We start from the raw sequence: 17788 nt of genomic DNA, 5'->3' as shown, positions 1-17788 counted from the left end.
AATAAGACTTCTGCAGATAAAACAATTAAACAGAAAAACACATTCCCCCTGCTCTGGATTTAAAGGGAATTGTCCCCACACAAGGAAAAATGGTCCTGTTTTTGGGTTAGCATGTTTGCTACTTAAACAAAGACATCATGGAACATGAAGTTGAATGAAACATCCTCTCTTCTCTGAGATTGCATAGTTCCGGCATATTGTCTTAGCTATCACTGCACTGATGAGATTACCTTTTAATATCCAGCAGTGTACTGAGATACACCCATGCAGGATCCCAACCAATTTCTTGCTCAAGTGTTATAGAAACTTGTTTACCCTTCAATTTTTTTTTTTTTAATTTTTGCTTTCCACTCTCATCAAGATTGCACCAAGCGGATGACTGACCTACTTTTGCTGCAGTGTTTGATTTGCTTTTAATTATAGCAATTACAGTGCCCTAATCACTGGCATCGTCCCCAGGATGTTGGGTTTTTTCTTAATGTTATTGTTACTCAGATTACACAGCTTTGGTGCCAGCATGGAGCCTGCTAATGATCCAAGGGTGGTGCTGGCGGTCTTAGGGATGCGTTAGAGGTCAGCGAGAGCCCGTTTTCAAGATTTCTCCAGTGGCAGGTGGACTGACCTCATTGTGGAGAGCTGCCCCTTGGCATGGCCCAGGGAAACCTGAGTTGTGCTGATAATGTCCTGGAAAAGGAAAGATTCTTTTAGGAGACCCAGTGGAATGAGCCATTTGAGTTTTACAGAATAGTTTTCAGAGTGAAAATAAAACCTTCCCAGAAAAAAAAAAAAAAAGAAAAAAGAAAGAAATGTTTTCTAGATGTCGTATTCTACTTCTATCATCTCCCTTCCTGCCTTCCTATTCTTGATTCCTATCTTAGTCAGTTTGGAGAGTTGTAACAAATATGCCTTAGACTGGGTGACTTAAACAATAAACATGTATTTCTCATAGTTTTGGAGGCTGTGAAGTTCAGGATCAACGTGCAGACAGATCTGGGGTCTGGTGAGGGTTCTATCTCTGGTTAGCAGACAGCTCTCTTCTTTTTGTCACCTCACGTGGCAGAGCAGTGAGAGAGTAAGCAAGGTCTCTTCTCTCTTTCCTTCTAAGGCCACACATGTCATTATGAGGGTTCCATCTTCATGCCCTAATTGCTTCCCTCAGGCTCCATCTCTAAGTGCCATTACTTTGGGGAATAGGATTTTAACATATGAATTTTGGGAGAACAGAAACATTCAGTTCATTACAATCTCCAAATTCAAAACACCTCTTGAACAAGCTATGCAGCATTGCTACCAATAATAATAGCATTTATGGAAACTAACTATATGCAAATATTAACTCCTTTTACCTTCCCATCAGCCCCAAGAAATAGGGACTCTTATCATCCCAGATTTTCAGATAGAAAACCTGCCTCAGAAAAAAGGATAAGTAACCTTTTTTTTCCTTTTCTTTATTTAGGAGGGAGGGCAAGGAGGAGCAGAGTGAGAGGGTGAGAATCTTAAGCAGGTTCCATGACCAGCACAGAGCCCAAGGTGGGGCTTGATCTCATAACCCTGAAGTCATGAACTGAGCTGAAATCAAGAGTTGGATGCTCAGGGAAATACAAATCAAAACCACAATGAGATACTACCTCACACCAGTCAGAATGGCTAAAATTAACAAGTCAGGAAATGACAGATGCTGGCAAGGATGCAGAGAAAGGGGAGCCCTCCTACACTGTTGGTGGGAATGCAAGCTGGTGCAGCCACACTGGAAAACAGTATGGAGATTCCTCAAAAAGTTGAAAATAGAGCTACTTTATGACCCAGAAATTGCACTACTGGGTATTTACCCTAAAGATACAAACGTAGTGATCTGAAGGTGCATGTGCACCCAAATGTTTATAGCAGCAATGTCCACAATAGCCAAACTATGGAAAGAACCTAGATGTCCATCAACAGATGAATGGATAAAGAAGATTTGGTACACACACACACACACACACACACACCATGGAATATTATACAGCCATCAAAAGAAGTGAAATCTTGCCATTTGTGATGACATGGATGGAACTAGAGGGTATTATGCTGAGCAAAATAAGTCAATCAGAGAAAGACAACTATCATGCGATCTCCCTGATACGAGGAAGTGGAGGTGTAATGTGGGGGGTTTGGGGGATAGGAAAAGAATAAATGAAACAGATGGGATCCGGAGGGAGACAAATGATAAGAGACTCTTACTGTCACAAAACAAACTGAGGTTGGCCAGGGGGAGGGGGTTGGGAGAGGGTGGTGGGGTTATGGACATTGGGGAGGGTATGTGCTATGGTGAGTGCTGTGAAGTGTGTAAATGTCGCGATTCACAGACCTGTACCCCTGGGGATAAAAATACACTATATGTTTATTTTAAAAAAATTTAAAAAAAAATAAAGAGTCACTGAGTCACTCAGGCATCCTGGTAAGGAATCTTTTTGCATTGCAGAGCTGGCTCCAGTTCAAGTGATGTGTGGCCCCTCCATTAAACTCTTCTTATACCAGGATGCTGAAGGGGTACCTGTAGATGTAAAGAGACATGTCAAGAGAGGCTCCGTCCTCATGAGGTTCAGTGGAGGCTGGGAAAATAACTAAGCTTTGCCACTCATTCGGAAACCAGCCTCAAGTTAATTAAATTGATAGTACAGGGGAAAAAAAGGTGGTGATTAATGCTTTTTATTCTTCTGATTTGATGAAAAGTATGGAGTCAAATCTAATTAATTTTCACCTTCACAATGGTGGAGTGATGAGTCAGCTGGCAAGGTGTGGAATTATAGGATGCTCAGATGTTCCTTATAGAGAGGCTGAGCACAGACTCCTACCTAACCCAAGTCATTTTCGAAGCCGTCTCTGTGTATGGAAGCACTAATTTACTTAGAGATTGTTGATATACTAATTACAATCACACTCACCTACTCATTAGAGTAACTCCTCCAAGGAATTTCCCCATCCTTTTTAAATCTGTACTAATTGCAGGTCTATTTTTAACATACAGCAGAATGATAAAGAATAAGACAGACCTGGGTTGGAATCCAGACTCTTCAGCTTACTGACTGTAATTCTGGACAAGTTACTTAGCCTCTGAGATTCTCAGTCTCCTTACCTGTAAAATGGGGATAATCATATCCTTCCCTGACCTGAAGGCTGTGAAGAACAAATGACAGCCAATGCCCCCAACAGTGCTCTGGTGAGTTTATAGTATAAGTTTCTGGTCTATATTTTTTCATTTGACTAATCTGGATTTTGACTTTTTGCTTATTTCACCTGTTCGCTTTCCAATACACAACTAGGGCAGGGTTTTTCTTTGACTATTATTACAGTTTTCTTTCAATGGAAGTCTAATGTTCAGTGATTTTCTTGGCATGCAATTGAAGCTGGTCTAATTGTAAAATGGTGGAACTGATTTCATAAGTGAGACCACAGGCTTCTCACGTTGGTAGGTATAGAGGAATGTGTCTTCCATGGCATATCACAAATTAGTCTAATTTTAAGGAAGCTATAAGGAGTTTTGTGCTTTTGTCCATGCATCTTTTGTTCTTTGATAGTTAAAAGAGATTTTTCTTCCTTTTTGGGTATTTTAAGTGAACAAGCCCTAGTCTTCACTAAGCGGTTCTTGAACCATCTACTCTGTAAAACAGAGGGATTTTTCAGACACCACAGACTCCTGGTTGCCTTTTAATCCAAATGAAGGTAGAACATAGTGAGTTTTCAGGAGCGGTAAGGGGAAAGTGACAGATTAAAATATGAGAATACTCGGGGTGCCTGGGTGGCTCAGTGGATTAAAGCCTCTGCTTTCGGCTCAGGTCATGGTCTCAGGGTCCTGGGATCGAACCCTGCATAGGGCTCTCTGCTCATCAGGGAGCCTGCTTCACTTCCTCTCTCTCTCTCTGCCTGCTTCTCTGCCTACTTGTGATCTGTCAAATAAATAAATAAAATCTTTAAAAAATATATGAGAAGACTCAATCCTACTGAGGATGTAAAAGAAAACCCAGAGGAGAAGCTCTGCTTGGAGCAGGATTTGAGATTGAGAAGGCTCCCAGTAGCCTGAAAGGAGAGAGTGGGAAACCCCAGAAGGTTTCCACATCTGTGGAAAGCTCTGGCAAATGCTCAGTCATCAGATAAAAGTCTGAGTTCCTTGCAGCAGAGGGAAGCTGCAGAGCAGAAATATAAGGATCCAGGTTGAGCTGCTGCTCTGGTGTGGAGGGCCTGGAATATGGGATTTAACTTGTAAGAAGTGTTGACCATTAATAGATTTTGAGAACTGTCATTCTTGGAGGAGATGTTTCTTGTGGCCCAAGCATTGTGTACAATACAGCTCTGGTCCTGCTTCAAGTCTATAAGCTTCAAGTCCCCAGACTCTAGGATTCCTGGGAGGATATAAGTGCATCTCCCATTCAGATGTCTTCCATCTGGGAGACAGCTAACCTGACACCTAAGCACCAAAGCACTGTTGGGGGCATTGGCATTACCTAAGGATGTCAGGTAAAAGATGGATGAACTCAGTGAAAGAGGTCAGGTTAGATGTAGCAGAATGTGAAAAAGTGGGAAAGAGAGAACTTGGTGATTTGAAGAGCTGAAAATACTTTAGTATTTTGTTCTGTTTGTTTGTTTGTTTGTTTGAACTGAATGAAGCAATTAACCAACATCACTTGTTCTAATGCTTCTTATTGGCAGCTGGAAGAGATCTGGGCAGGCAACACTAATTTGAGACTCTAACAGATGAAAGTTGAAAGTAAAAACGGAATAAGATTGTCCCAGGGAATATGTGGTTACACGTGGACCTAGGACACCTGTGAGGAACCAATGCTAGAAGGACCAGAATGGTCTTAGAGGCAGGAGAAAATCTACAAACAGGAGTTGGGTAAAGACAGTGCTCACTCTTTGCCTTCACTTCGCTCTCTTTCTAGTGTGAGAAATTAGAAAGGTAAAAGCAAAAACAATCCAAAATATTTCCCAGAGGCCCTTGCAACTAAGGCTACCTAGATGCACCCGTGTAGTACATGGACTGCTGTGGGAAATAGAGGCTATCTTCCTCCTCCTGGCACTATTGGCAAACAATCTGTGAAGCCATAAGTGTTGGTGGCAGTTACACTGGTTGAACTCAGCATTCCAGCATGTAGTCACCAACTTTGTACATTCTGAGAGGCAGGTGTGAAGGGCACAAGTGTGGCAGCTGCACCTTTCTGGTCTCTAAGATCACTCCTTTGGTGATGTACTCTCAAACTCTGTCCCAGTAGAAGATGCTGACTTCTGCTTTTATAGTCCAGTCAGTGATTTTTGCTAAGCAACAGAGTCCCTGAATTAAAATCTTTTTTTTTTCTTTTCAAAATACCTAGAAATTCCATTTTCTCACATGGAACTGGGACTCATAAAGGAAATTTGAGGATGTCCAGAGAAGAGACTATTTCAACAAGGACGGTGTGAACTACAGTTACATAAGATGTTGCCAAGAGCTAATAAAAGTAAGAAGCAAAAGATATCTACTGTATTTGGAAGTTGTTTTTCATCAAAGTGGTTCCAGTGGTGCCCTAGGTCAGGCAGGAGGGTCACCTAGACAGCCTAGACAGGCTGATGATGTGGTCCTCCTTCAGTGTTCCTTCATTAACAACTTTTTTTCTATTCATGGATATTAACGTATATGTTGACTCTCACCCAGGTATGTTCATAGGACTCTTCCAAAACAAAACTCCTTTTGTATGATAGCATTATTAAAAGTTGAAAAAAAGAATAAAGACGGTATTGGGGAGATGGAAGTTTACTCTGTATAAAGATTTCACGTGGGGACATTTCGAGTAGACATACTTCCTCCCCAAGGTTCTTTTTTCTGCTGCATGGCTACCATGTCTACTTTGCCTTTCTCCTGCTTCATTTCTCAAACCATAAGGCTCCTGACTCTTCCTTTCCAGGTTGTTCCTCTCCCTTTTCAAACTCACTCTTTATTTCATGTAAAGTGATTTAGCCCCGAGGAAGGATCAATCTCCAGGAGTGTATGCATCCACCATTAGTTAATATTTTTAAGTATGCTTCTTTTGCTGTGACTAAATCAGGTTTCCAGGACCATTATAAAGGTCAACAAAAAAGTTTGCCTGTCAGGTGTTCAGATCTACATCAATAACTTATTACAGTCACTGGGCAGGATTATAAACAATATGCATTTCATTGGTTATGTAAGAAGACTCCAGTAAATATTTGCATTAATTGATACAATATTTCTAATTTTTGATCATGATTTTTAACTCTTCCTTATATGAAAATGGGTAATGGAGAGAAAATGAAAGTTGTTAGGACATGGAGGTCAAGGAATAAAGATGCCAAGTTTTGCATGGGTCAGCCACAAGAACAGTGATATTATCTAAGATTGATAACATTGATAGGATCACTGGGGATAGAAAGGAAGGGGGTGAACCAAGGTCTAATATATTTACTGAATAAATGAGAACATCACGGAGATGTATAAATGGTAAGAATTTGGAGGGATAGATGGTAGCATAGGAGAGTTTTTAAATGACTATGGAGGAGTAATATGAAAATTACATTGGGGAGAAAGAAAGATCTTCATGATACTTATGTTTAGGGAAATAAAGATAGTGTCTAGGTTATCAAAATGTATAAGAACAGGAATCAGGGCTTGTTTAGGAAATGAGTTCAGTGGTCCAGGAAAGAAAGAATGAGGGACTTAAGCATTTGTGTTAGGAATCATGTAACTTCAGTGGCAGTGGAAATTAAAAAGGGGGTCAGGATAAGATAAGAAATTAAAAAGGGGGTCAGGCTGTGGGCAGTAACAAACTCTGAAATGTCATAGCAGAGCACAATGAAGCTTGAATGCAAGTTCATGCAAAGCCTAATGCTGGCCAGAGTGGGGTTTCTTCATGATGTGAATCTGGGCCAGGATTCCTCCATTTTGTGATATCTTATTGCGTTCTTCCAAATCAAGGCAACATGTAGAAAATTGTGTGGGCTCATAATTGCAGAAGAAAAAGACAAAGATTATAAGAAAAATAAGAAGAAAAAAAATAAAAGAAAAACATAGCCAAATGATATAAATAAATCTAAATATATATGAAATTGATAACATAAAGGTGTAGAGAAATTTATTATAGTATGATTGAACATATTTAGTAAGATATATTCTATAGGCAATGAGAACTAAAATTTTTTAAAAGATATATTTACTTACCTTAGAGAAAGAAAAAGAGAGAGAGAGTGTGTGTGCACATACACCCAGCAAGAAGGGGTAGAGAAAAGGGAGAGGGAGTCTTAAGCAGACTCCATGCCAAGTGTGGAGCCTGACTCAGAGCTCATTCTCACCACCCTGAGATCACAACCTGAGCTGAAACCAAGACTCTGATCCTTAACTGACTTAACCACCTAGGCCTCCTGAACTAAAAATAATTTTTGAAGCTCATTTGGTAATATTATTGTTAATATTGGTGTTTGAAATTTTTAATGAATATTATAGGATAGAGCAAATGAATAAAAATGTTAACATTATTAGGAACCAAGATTTTAATGTAAGATTAAAAAAATTAAAACAAAGAAGGTATGAAAAACTTTATAAAACTATGGACCTAGAGAAAATGAGTGACTACTAAACCTAGGTCCTAAAAAATATAAAACTTAAAGCCTACCTCTTGCCTTTCCCTTCCTAACACTTGTTCTTGACACCATGCTCTGAGGGAACCAAGACAGTCATATTCAAAAAGACCACATGGAGAGGACGGTCTGGAAAGGGACTGAGGCTAGGATCAACAGTCAGACTTGTGAGTGAGTGACCCTTCAGATGATTTCATTTCCTATCCTTCAAATTTCCAGCTGAGACAGGCAGAGACGAGCCACTCCTGCGGCTCACATTCCTGTCTCTATGAATGTGACTACTTGAGGTAACTTATATTAGTGGAATCATACAGTATTTTTCCTTTTGTAACTGGCTTATTTCACTTAGGTTAACATCTACAAAGATTCATTCATGTTGTAGCGGTATCAGGACTGCCTTCCTTTTTGAAGACCAAATAGCATTTCATTGCATATATGTACACAATACAACATTTTGTTTTCCATTGATATAATATCTTACACAGCCATAATAACTAAAAAAGTAAACAAAAATTCATGAGTTCAGAATGAAATTCCCCCAAAAAAGAAAAGCTGTTATTTTAAAAGAATATCACCTAATAAATGCAAAATCAATAATAGAATGTGAATATAACCATCTTGAAAATCCAAATGTAAAAACTGATTCTGGCAAGAATTTCCAATGTATGCTGAAATTGTTATGTGAAGGATTTGGGGAAAGCAGTATACATCTAATGCTGACAGTGTCACCCCTCCAAAGCCATGTGGACTTCAAAGAAGATGTAGTGTTAAAGCTGAGAGATCAAGTAGTTACCTTCTTAGCTAAAAGATCAGTTTGCATTACCTATGGTGGGTAACCAGACATTACACTCTTTCTGAGATACCTGTATCACCTGTGTAGTATTTTTGCCAAAATGTTTAATCCAGGGGCATCACATCTTTAGATACAACTTAGAGTTCACAAAGAAAATAAAGGAGACAAAAACGTACTAGATGACACCATGAGGAAACCAGCAAATTCAGAATGTGAAATTCTTTAAGACAACCATCCGGATTTTGAGAAAGTCAAAGTCTGGATAAGTGGGATAATGTTCTAGGTTCCAGTTTCTAAAAAATGAAAGAGGTTTAACAGTCTGATGCATGCATGGCCTTTGATTGAATCTTTTCTGGGAATTAGGAGGGAAAAAAAAAAAAATATATATATATATATATATATATATATATATATATATATATATATATATAAAATGAATTCTGAGGGTGCCAAGGTGGCTCAGTGGGTTAAGCCTCTGCCTTTGACTTGGGTTATAATCTCAGGGTACTGGGATCAAGTCCCACATCGGGCTCTCTGCTTGGCTGGAGCCTGCTTCCTCCTCTCTCTCTGCCTGCCTCATGCCTACTTGTGATCTCTCTATGCCAAATAAATAAATAAAATCTTTAATAATAATAAATAATGAAAAACTAAAATGAATTCTCGGTATGATTTGGAAAATTTGAATATGGAATGTGTATAAGATGATATTAGAGGATTACCTTATTCTTACATCCTTAGACATATTTGGAGCTCAAATGTTGCCATGTCTACAAACATAATTTCAAATGAGTTTGAACACACACACACACACACACACACACAAAAATGCACATATATTTAGAGATAGAGCAAATATGGCAAGATGTTAACAAGTGTTGAATCTAGAGAAAGAGTACTTTGGTGTTCATTATATTCTTCTTCCAACACTTTTGTATATTTGAAAAATGTTCTCATAAACTATTGGAAGAAATAATAACTAAATCCAGGAGTGTTGAATAATCCCAACTTGTGGGGTGAGAAGTTTTATTTGTTTGGTGGATCCAAGGTCTCCTGTTCATATCAATATCTGTCTGAATACACGTTTTCTGAATCTTGTTAGATGACCCACTATAAATTTGGCTTAGACACTGGTACTCTACATTAGACTTTATAGAAGAAAGGATTTTATAGTAGTTCTCTCTCTCTTGCTCTCTGAAGGAGAGTCTTGGGAAACATTCGATTGAACCCTATTATCTGGTAATGCCCACATTCAGCCTGCTGCTTTTTTCCCCTCTACCACAATAAAAGCATTACTGTAATTATTTGTTTGTATAGTTTACATTATTCTAATTATGATAATATCACAGTACAACATCGGCATAATGATACAGTATAATCTGTAGAAACTGCTGGGATTGAATTCAAGTTTTTTGATTTTAAGATCAAGTTTTTTTTTTTTCCCTACACTTTTATAAATCTAATACTTATTTGGGGACACTTATTAAAAATCAAATTCTTCTTCCCACACCCAAAGATCTGGTTTGATAAGTCTGGGCTCAGGCCCTGGGGTCTGCATTTTTAACCAGCAATCAGGTGATCCTGAAGGCTCCTACACTTTGGAAAGCACTATAATATTTTAGTTGGAGAGTGAGTCCATGACACAGAGCAAAAACCTAAAGAAGATCTATGCTGGTAAGCTGACTCACGGGGGGCCATACTGATGGTTGGAGCCCATGAACCCAGGGAGAGGAGTATAAGACACAGCACCGCTGGTAGGGGGGTTGCCATGAGAATGATGAGTGGATATGAGCCAGTGTTGGATGAACATTGGCCGTTCCTAGAGAAGGGATTTTCAGAATATGTTACTTGTATCTCAGGCAAGGTTCAGTGCCTGCAAGGCAGTTGCTGAGGCAGAGTAGAGGCCATCCCTAACCAGAAGGAAAGAAACCTTCTTTCTGCATTGAGTCCATTAGGGAGAGGTGATTTCACAAACAATTTTTCTTTATGCCTTATTGCAATTTATTCAACCAGCTTCGTATTATTATTTTCCCCATTTATAAATGAAAATAAGTTCAGAGGCGTTCAATAACATTTTCAGGATTATGACATGTGATGGGTTTTCCACTCATTACCACTTCCCACTGTGCTATGTTATTCCAGAGTAGAAGACATTGGAACCTGGAAAGCTAGGATGTATGTTTGCAATGCAGTGGGTATTGGTGTTAGAACCCAGACCAACATGGGTCATTTGGTTTCCTTATTTGAAAACAGGAAGAAGTACCATACCTCCTTCAAATTGTCATTGTGAAGATAAAGTAAGACAATGCTTATGAAGCCTTGGTATTGTTCCTGGCATATTTTAAATATTCAGTAAATAATAGTTATTACTCTTATGTGGTTAGGAAATCTGATGATGATGTCAGGAGAGGTGGAGAATAAGGTAAGGTCTCCCTTTGTTCTTTCTTTATCATTTCAAAATTGAGGCTTAGTGGAAATGAAAACATATTGGCAAGTCTGCTGTCTAGCAATTCTTTGAAAAGAGTATTCAATGTTAAGAAAAACTGGTGTATCTATCTGATCCTTCTATCATGTCTGTGAAATGCAGGACACCTATAAACTGCTTTTGCCCCCCTTCTGCCTCCCAGGAGAATCTTGTAAAATGCAACAGGTCCTCAGTGCACTGACCTGTGAGCCAGCTAAGTCAAAATGATGAGAAGTGTTTCAGAACTTCTCTATACCGCTCTCTCATTTCACATTTTTCTCCCTTCCTGTTTTATCTTGTTATTTTATTCCCTTTCAGGCAGATTCATTTTGACTCTTTTTACTCCTCTCTGCTATCAACTTTGCTGAAACTAATTTTTACTTTACATTTTTATGCCCTTATTTAAAAATTACCCCCAAACTCCAGCCCTGTCAGACAGAAAAATCTGATTACGTAACCATGTTAAAATGATGTTTGACTTCATTTAAGTCTGTGTGTGTGAGAAAATAAATGGGGGCCAAATGCAGGACATATTCCTAATTTGTAGTTGCTTCATTTAAGAAAATAAATAAAACAGTTATTAATTTGGAAAATTGGATCCTAAAGAAAAAATACAAGTGATATCTTGATGATTTAATATTGGTGTTATTTATAGACAGCTAAAACATGAGTTTGACATGTCTTTGTAAATCTATATTAATAAAATCAATAGTACTTCACATAAGTATATTTTTAGCTTGATACGCAACTTAACAATACTGTATCCTTTTTACTTTTATTACTTCATTTTAGTCTCCCATGCTTTGCTGTCATTAAAGTACATTAGTTACTATGGCAATGACAGTGGGAGGGATGTGGCAGGCACACAGTGATACCCAAGGCTACAAATGAGACAGGATTTATGCACCAGATGAACACTAGAGCCCAGGATATGAAATAATTAAGGAAGTGACTTCTAGAAATTCCCTTTGTAAATATTGTGGGTTTTCTGCTTGATTATTTGATAAATAAAGTTAAATTTACTCCCTTATTATTCAGGGCTCATTGCAGAGAGTGGCATTCCTGAATGTTTTCTATTTGATCCTGACACCTCCGTGTCTGATGCAGTATTTTCTTTGTAACCTTCTGCATCCTCTCTTTCTGATGACATTCTGAGAGATTATCTTTTGGGATGAGATTTTTGTTGCCCATTCAGGCAAATGCTAAATACCTGTAAGTCAGAGACATTCACATGGATCTTATGGTGTAGAAAATGTTAGTTTGATAGTTGGTGTACTGGTTGTGATTAACAGTTTAATAGCGATTTGGCAGAAACAATCCATGATATGTAATGGTGAAGCAGGGAGAGTTAAATTAGCAGCAAGATCAGGGTTTGGTTTTGTTTCATTTCCCCCTGAGGAGCACTTAACCATCCACTCCATTGTTTGCCACCTTGCACAGTAGGAAGGATCATATCAGAGAAAGGACAAACATGATATTTCAAACTACATGTTCCTCCCTGTTTCTGTCTCCACTTCTGCCATGATGTGTAAGGCATACAGCAACCAAGTACCATCATTGTGGGTGGGGGTGTTTCCTTTTTGCACACCCGAGCCATGCTATTTCCCATTAGCACACATAGACTGAGTCTGGTACGCCTTAATGAGCATCTGGAAGCTCAGAATTATGGGCTTTCTTCAGTCGCATTCAATTTCCCGCAGTTGGACTTCATTCTTGCATCTGCTTTCATCCCTGTCTTATGGATGAATTTTTCTACTTAAATGTACTTCAAACATTGCAACATCTATTGGCATACATGCCCATTTGTCAGAGGTTAGAAATACTTGACAAAGAAGACACACATGTATATAGGACCATTTTTATTACCCATGAATGTCAGAGGAAAAAGTGAGATGCTTTGAAGAACCAAGGATGCCAAAATTCTAATTAGAACAAGAGCAATTTCAGGAAAAGAGTTCAGGGCACAAGAATTGGATAAAACAGATTTTGTTCCAAAGCAGGTAGAAAAAAAAATTCAGATTAACAGTCACTGATATAGAAATTTCCACATTTATAGTTCTCTAGCAGTGATGTCACGTTAGAAGAGTTAGGAAATGCTAAATTGATTCTTAGAATAATATGGGAGAACAATGAACCACAATTATGTTTAGAAGAAAAAAACCAACAGACAACAAGGCAGGTAGAATATGGCTGTTTGAAACATGGGTCATATAATTTTTGTCTGGAAAAAAATACTTTCTATAGTCAGACTACCACTCCTGAGGTGTAGGACTTGTACCTTCAGCTCTCAAAACATGATATCCATTCTTTGAGTTAAAGGGTACATTTATTTCATTGCATTTTACAGTTTTTTATACATTTTTTATACATTTCCATTTAGAATCTGTATATAGGAACATCAGAATAGCTTGGTTTCAACTGTTTAGGTGCTTGATGAGTTCTTTGCCAACCTTGATCACTCTAAGAATTTCAAGGACAGTAGCTTTTAGGTTATGTCATCATAGACCAATCATTTATGGAAGTTTCATCAGGAGATGTCCTGCCCCAACAACAGAGAGCAAATCACATCTGGTTATCAGCTCCTTTCCTAACCAGCTTTTTATGTGGCTGGAGATACTTCATCTTTATTGATCCATATAACATGTGTGGCGTTTGTGTGTGTGAGAGCCAGCAGTTCCTTCCAACATTGACATTTGAACAGTATAGGCAAGACAGTCTTAAAATTGAGATAGGTCTTCCTAAAACCAAAGATCCTACTAAGGAAATTCTCCATTTTAGTTGCTTTTGAGGAGAGTAATGATTACTCTTAGTTGTTTAAATTGAATGATATATATGGTTTGGCTTCACTTGGTGCCCCCCACCCAGAATAAATAAATGAAACATTGTCCAAACACACAGCAATTCCAACCTATGCTGAGTTGGATGTCAATTTCCCTAGAAATCCTTACGCCCTTCAGTGACACGTGGAAGCATTCTGCACAGTAGAAATGACTTTGGGTTTGGAGTCAGATTCAAGGTTCATCTTCTTTTACTAAGAATCTCACTCTATGCAAGCCAGTTCTTTCCTCAGTCTTGTCCTTTTGTAATCTGTGATAATTCTTGTCTATCCCACGATAGTTGTGATAACAAAAAGCCTTAGTAGTAACATGCTTTGAAAATGCATACTTTTTAGAGGATCTATTTATACATATTTTATGTAAGCATTCGCTCTGGTTGTTTTCTTTTTTATTTTTTCTGGTGATTCTGTTTCTGTTCTCCAGGTTTCTCTGTTCTATGCCTCCAAACACCCATCTCAACTGCTCTAAGAAAAACTGTAACAGTTTTTCCTAATGTGTATACTATGGAATATTAACATGCATCACATAATTAAAAATTGACCCCATGGTCAAATATGTCTGAGAAATTCCATGTTAAAGAAAGTTAAGAAAGGACATTTTACTGAGGGCTTTCTGTCTCCGGTACGGTAATGCATTATAAATCTCCAAAAGATGTATATAAAATGCAACATCCAAATATTCCGGAACTTATTTCCTCGTGGAAGCCTTTTACTCCCCCAAAATCACTTTCCAGGAACAGATTACCAAGGAACCTTCTTAGAGGAGTACAGCTTTCTGCCATGCCTCCAGATCCTTTTACACCATAGCACATGCAGAATGGGCTAATATTTGCCCAACACGGCGGCAGCGGTGGACAGAGTAGTTTGCTGTGGCTAGATGACATGAGCTGGAGGCTCCTGCAACCTTAGATTCCATACAGCCTCCTTGAGGGTTGAGGGGAGCCATATTTGGGATATACTTGCCACCCCTTTACAGCATGAGTTTTTGCAGACACACCAGCTGGACAGCTCTGATCTGTCAGACTTTTTCCCCATTTCAAATAGAGCTCCAGGGTGCCTGGGTGGCTCAGTGGGTTAAGCCGCTGCCTTCGGCTCAGGTCATGATCTCAGAGTCCTGGGATCGAGTCCCACATCGGGCTCTCTGCTCAGCAGGGAGCCTGCTTCCTCCTCTCTCTCTGCCTGCCTCTCTACCTGCTTGTGATCTCTCTCTGTCAAATAAATAAATAAAATCTTAAAAAAAAATAATAAAAAAATAAAATAAAAAAATGTTTAAAAAAAACAAAAAAAAAACCAAAAAACAAATAGAGCTCCAAACCAGTAACTTGAGACTGTAGGTGTGATGATATCATGTCTTCCTCTCCTGGTTCTGGGGACTTAATAATAGCTGCACAGAGGCAAAAAGAAGTCTGACACAACTGTGGTCAAAGTTTTCTGAATGATTTCTATTCTTGCCTTCCTTCAACCTCTTAAGAAAGGTTAGAGTGACCCTATTTAAAATGTAAATGCCATGGTGACCATCCTGCCAGACACCCTCTGCTGGCTCTTCATTACACCTAGAATCCAAGCTCCTTGCCAGTCTCATCACCCGGATCCCATCCACATGTTCTCGTACTAATGTCTACCATGTTGGTTTGTCCCCAGTTTCTAGAACTGTCCTGATCCATTCACCTCCTCTGGACTTTTGCATTCACTCTTCCTTCAGACTAGATGCTTTGCTTTCTTTCCTTGTCTCTTTGCAGAGCTAAATTCTTGTTGTCTTTCAGAGTGGCTCTCCCTGACTGTTGGCTACAGCAGGTCCCTGCTCCTCAAAGCATGAACCAGGCCATTGCTCCTTTGAACCCTTTGTTTGTCAACTTTATTGCTTCTCTCTGGGGGGAGCCCACTAGTCTCATTCAGCATTGTGTTGTCAATGCTTGGCCCTTTGGTGCTTGATAAACATTTTTTTGAATGGATGAATGGATGAATGAAAGGAATACTAGAAGATAAATCACTCAGAGGCATTTCCCACTAGGAACTCCAAGCCAGATGGAGAAGCAGTTATGTGCACAACTCTCCCATGAGAAGTCAGGTCTGGGTACATGAAACTGGGCCACGCTAAGTACCACACAAGCGCAGTAGTCAGTGGGGGGACAGAGGTGACTGTGAAGTCTGCAAAGAATCAGGGAGCAGGAGGTACATGTGAGTTGTCAAAGAGAACTGTACATCTGGAAAAATGCTCATAGAGGTTCAAGAAGAGTGGAAGACATATTAATATGTCTTTACCAAATAAATAAGTTATTAAAGGGTTAGAAATATATTTAAATACTGTCAGCACCCAAACTTATATGAACAGATTATCAGAAAACACATTTCCTGGTATTATGTATATAACTTGTGTGTCAACTATCCCGAATCTAAAGAGAATGTTATGCCTGCCTGCTATGCAATGACCAATACTTCAACATTTATCTTTTCAAGTCATTTCTTTCTTTTCCTTCCCTTCCCTTCCCTTCCATTACCTTCCTCCCTTTCTTCCTTTATTTCTTTAAAAAAGCTTTTTATTCCTTAAAACAACAACAACAATAACAAACCACACATTTATTCCTTATTGAATTATGTTACCACCTTTAATAAAAAATCAACTGACTATACATGTGACTATATTTTGGGCCAATTCATCTTGCTGCATTAATCTACATGCCTATTATGCCAACACCACACTGTCTTGATGAGTAAATGTTGAAATCTGTTAGTGTACTTTCTCTAATTTTGTTCTCCTTCATCAAATTATTTGGCTATTCTAAGTTCTTTACATTTTATATAATTGTAGAATCAGCCTACAGTTTTTATAAAAAAGATATCTGGTATTTTGATTAGCATTGAGTTTAATGTATAGATCTATATGTAGAGAACTGACATGTTAACAGTATTTCATCTTCCAATCTGTAAGTGTATCTCTTCATTTCCTTGTCTTCAATCATTTCTATCAATCATGCTTTATAGTTTTAATGTGTATGTCTTGAACCTCTTCCATCATATTTATCCCTTCATTGATTTTTGCATATTAACCTTGTATTCTGTGATCTTGCTAAATGCAATTATTTTTTTTATTATGTTATGTTAGTCACCATACAGTACATCATTAATTTTTGATGTAGTGTTCCATGATTCATTGTTTGCATGTAACACCCAATATTTCATGCAATATGTGCCTCCTTAATACCCATCACTGGGCCAACCCATTCCCCTCTCCACCCAAACCCTTCAGTTTATTTCCTGGAATCCATAGTCTCTCATGGTTCATCTCCCACTCTGATTTCCCCTCCCCATTCATTTTTCCCTTCCTTCTCCTAATGTCCTCCATGCTATTCTTTATGTTCCATGAGTAAGTGAAACCACATGATAATTGACTTTCTCTGCTTGACTTATTCCACTTAGGATAATCTCCTGCAGTTCTATCCATGTCAGTGCAAATGGTGGGTATTCAACCTTTCTGCTGGTTGAATAATATTCCTTTGTGTATATGGACCACATCTTCTTTATCCATTTATCTGTTGAAGGGCATCTTGGCTCTTTCCACAGTTTGGCTGTTGTGAACATTGGTGTTATGAATATTGGGGTGCATATGACCCTTCTTTTCACTACATCTGTATCTTTTTAAATGCACTTATTTTAATAGCTATTTGTTTATTTATTTATTTAGGTAAATTCATGTTTTCCCTTTCCTTCTCATCTTCCAGCCTTCACCAAACTAGTCCCTAGGAGTGGCTCACCAGGCAATACTGCCACTATTCCCATTTGGAAACATTGTCAAAATACTTTCTTGACACCGTAACCATTCTCTACATATGGCTGGTGTGCTGCAAGCACTGTGATCAGTAAAGGTAGGGCAGCATGAGGAGGGTGGGGCTGCAGCAGAGCCTCATTTGCAGGTCTCCATGCGCTGGTGAAAGAACACCTCGGTCCATGCCTACCTCTGATAAGGCAGGAGCTCAATAAGAAGTTGCTTTAATTTTTATGACTATTAGAATTGTTCATATAATTTTTTTGTGGTTGTTATTAGGTAAAAATTGAGTTCTGGGAAATCTAAACAAGAAACAGAACATCATGTGTT

The sequence above is a fragment of the Mustela nivalis genome (genome assembly GCF_964662115.1).
Source record: "Mustela nivalis genome assembly, chromosome: 6".
NCBI classification, from domain to species: domain Eukaryota; kingdom Metazoa; phylum Chordata; class Mammalia; order Carnivora; family Mustelidae; genus Mustela; species Mustela nivalis.
The sequence above is the reverse complement of the archived record's forward strand: the minus strand, read 5'-3'. Positions refer to the sequence as shown.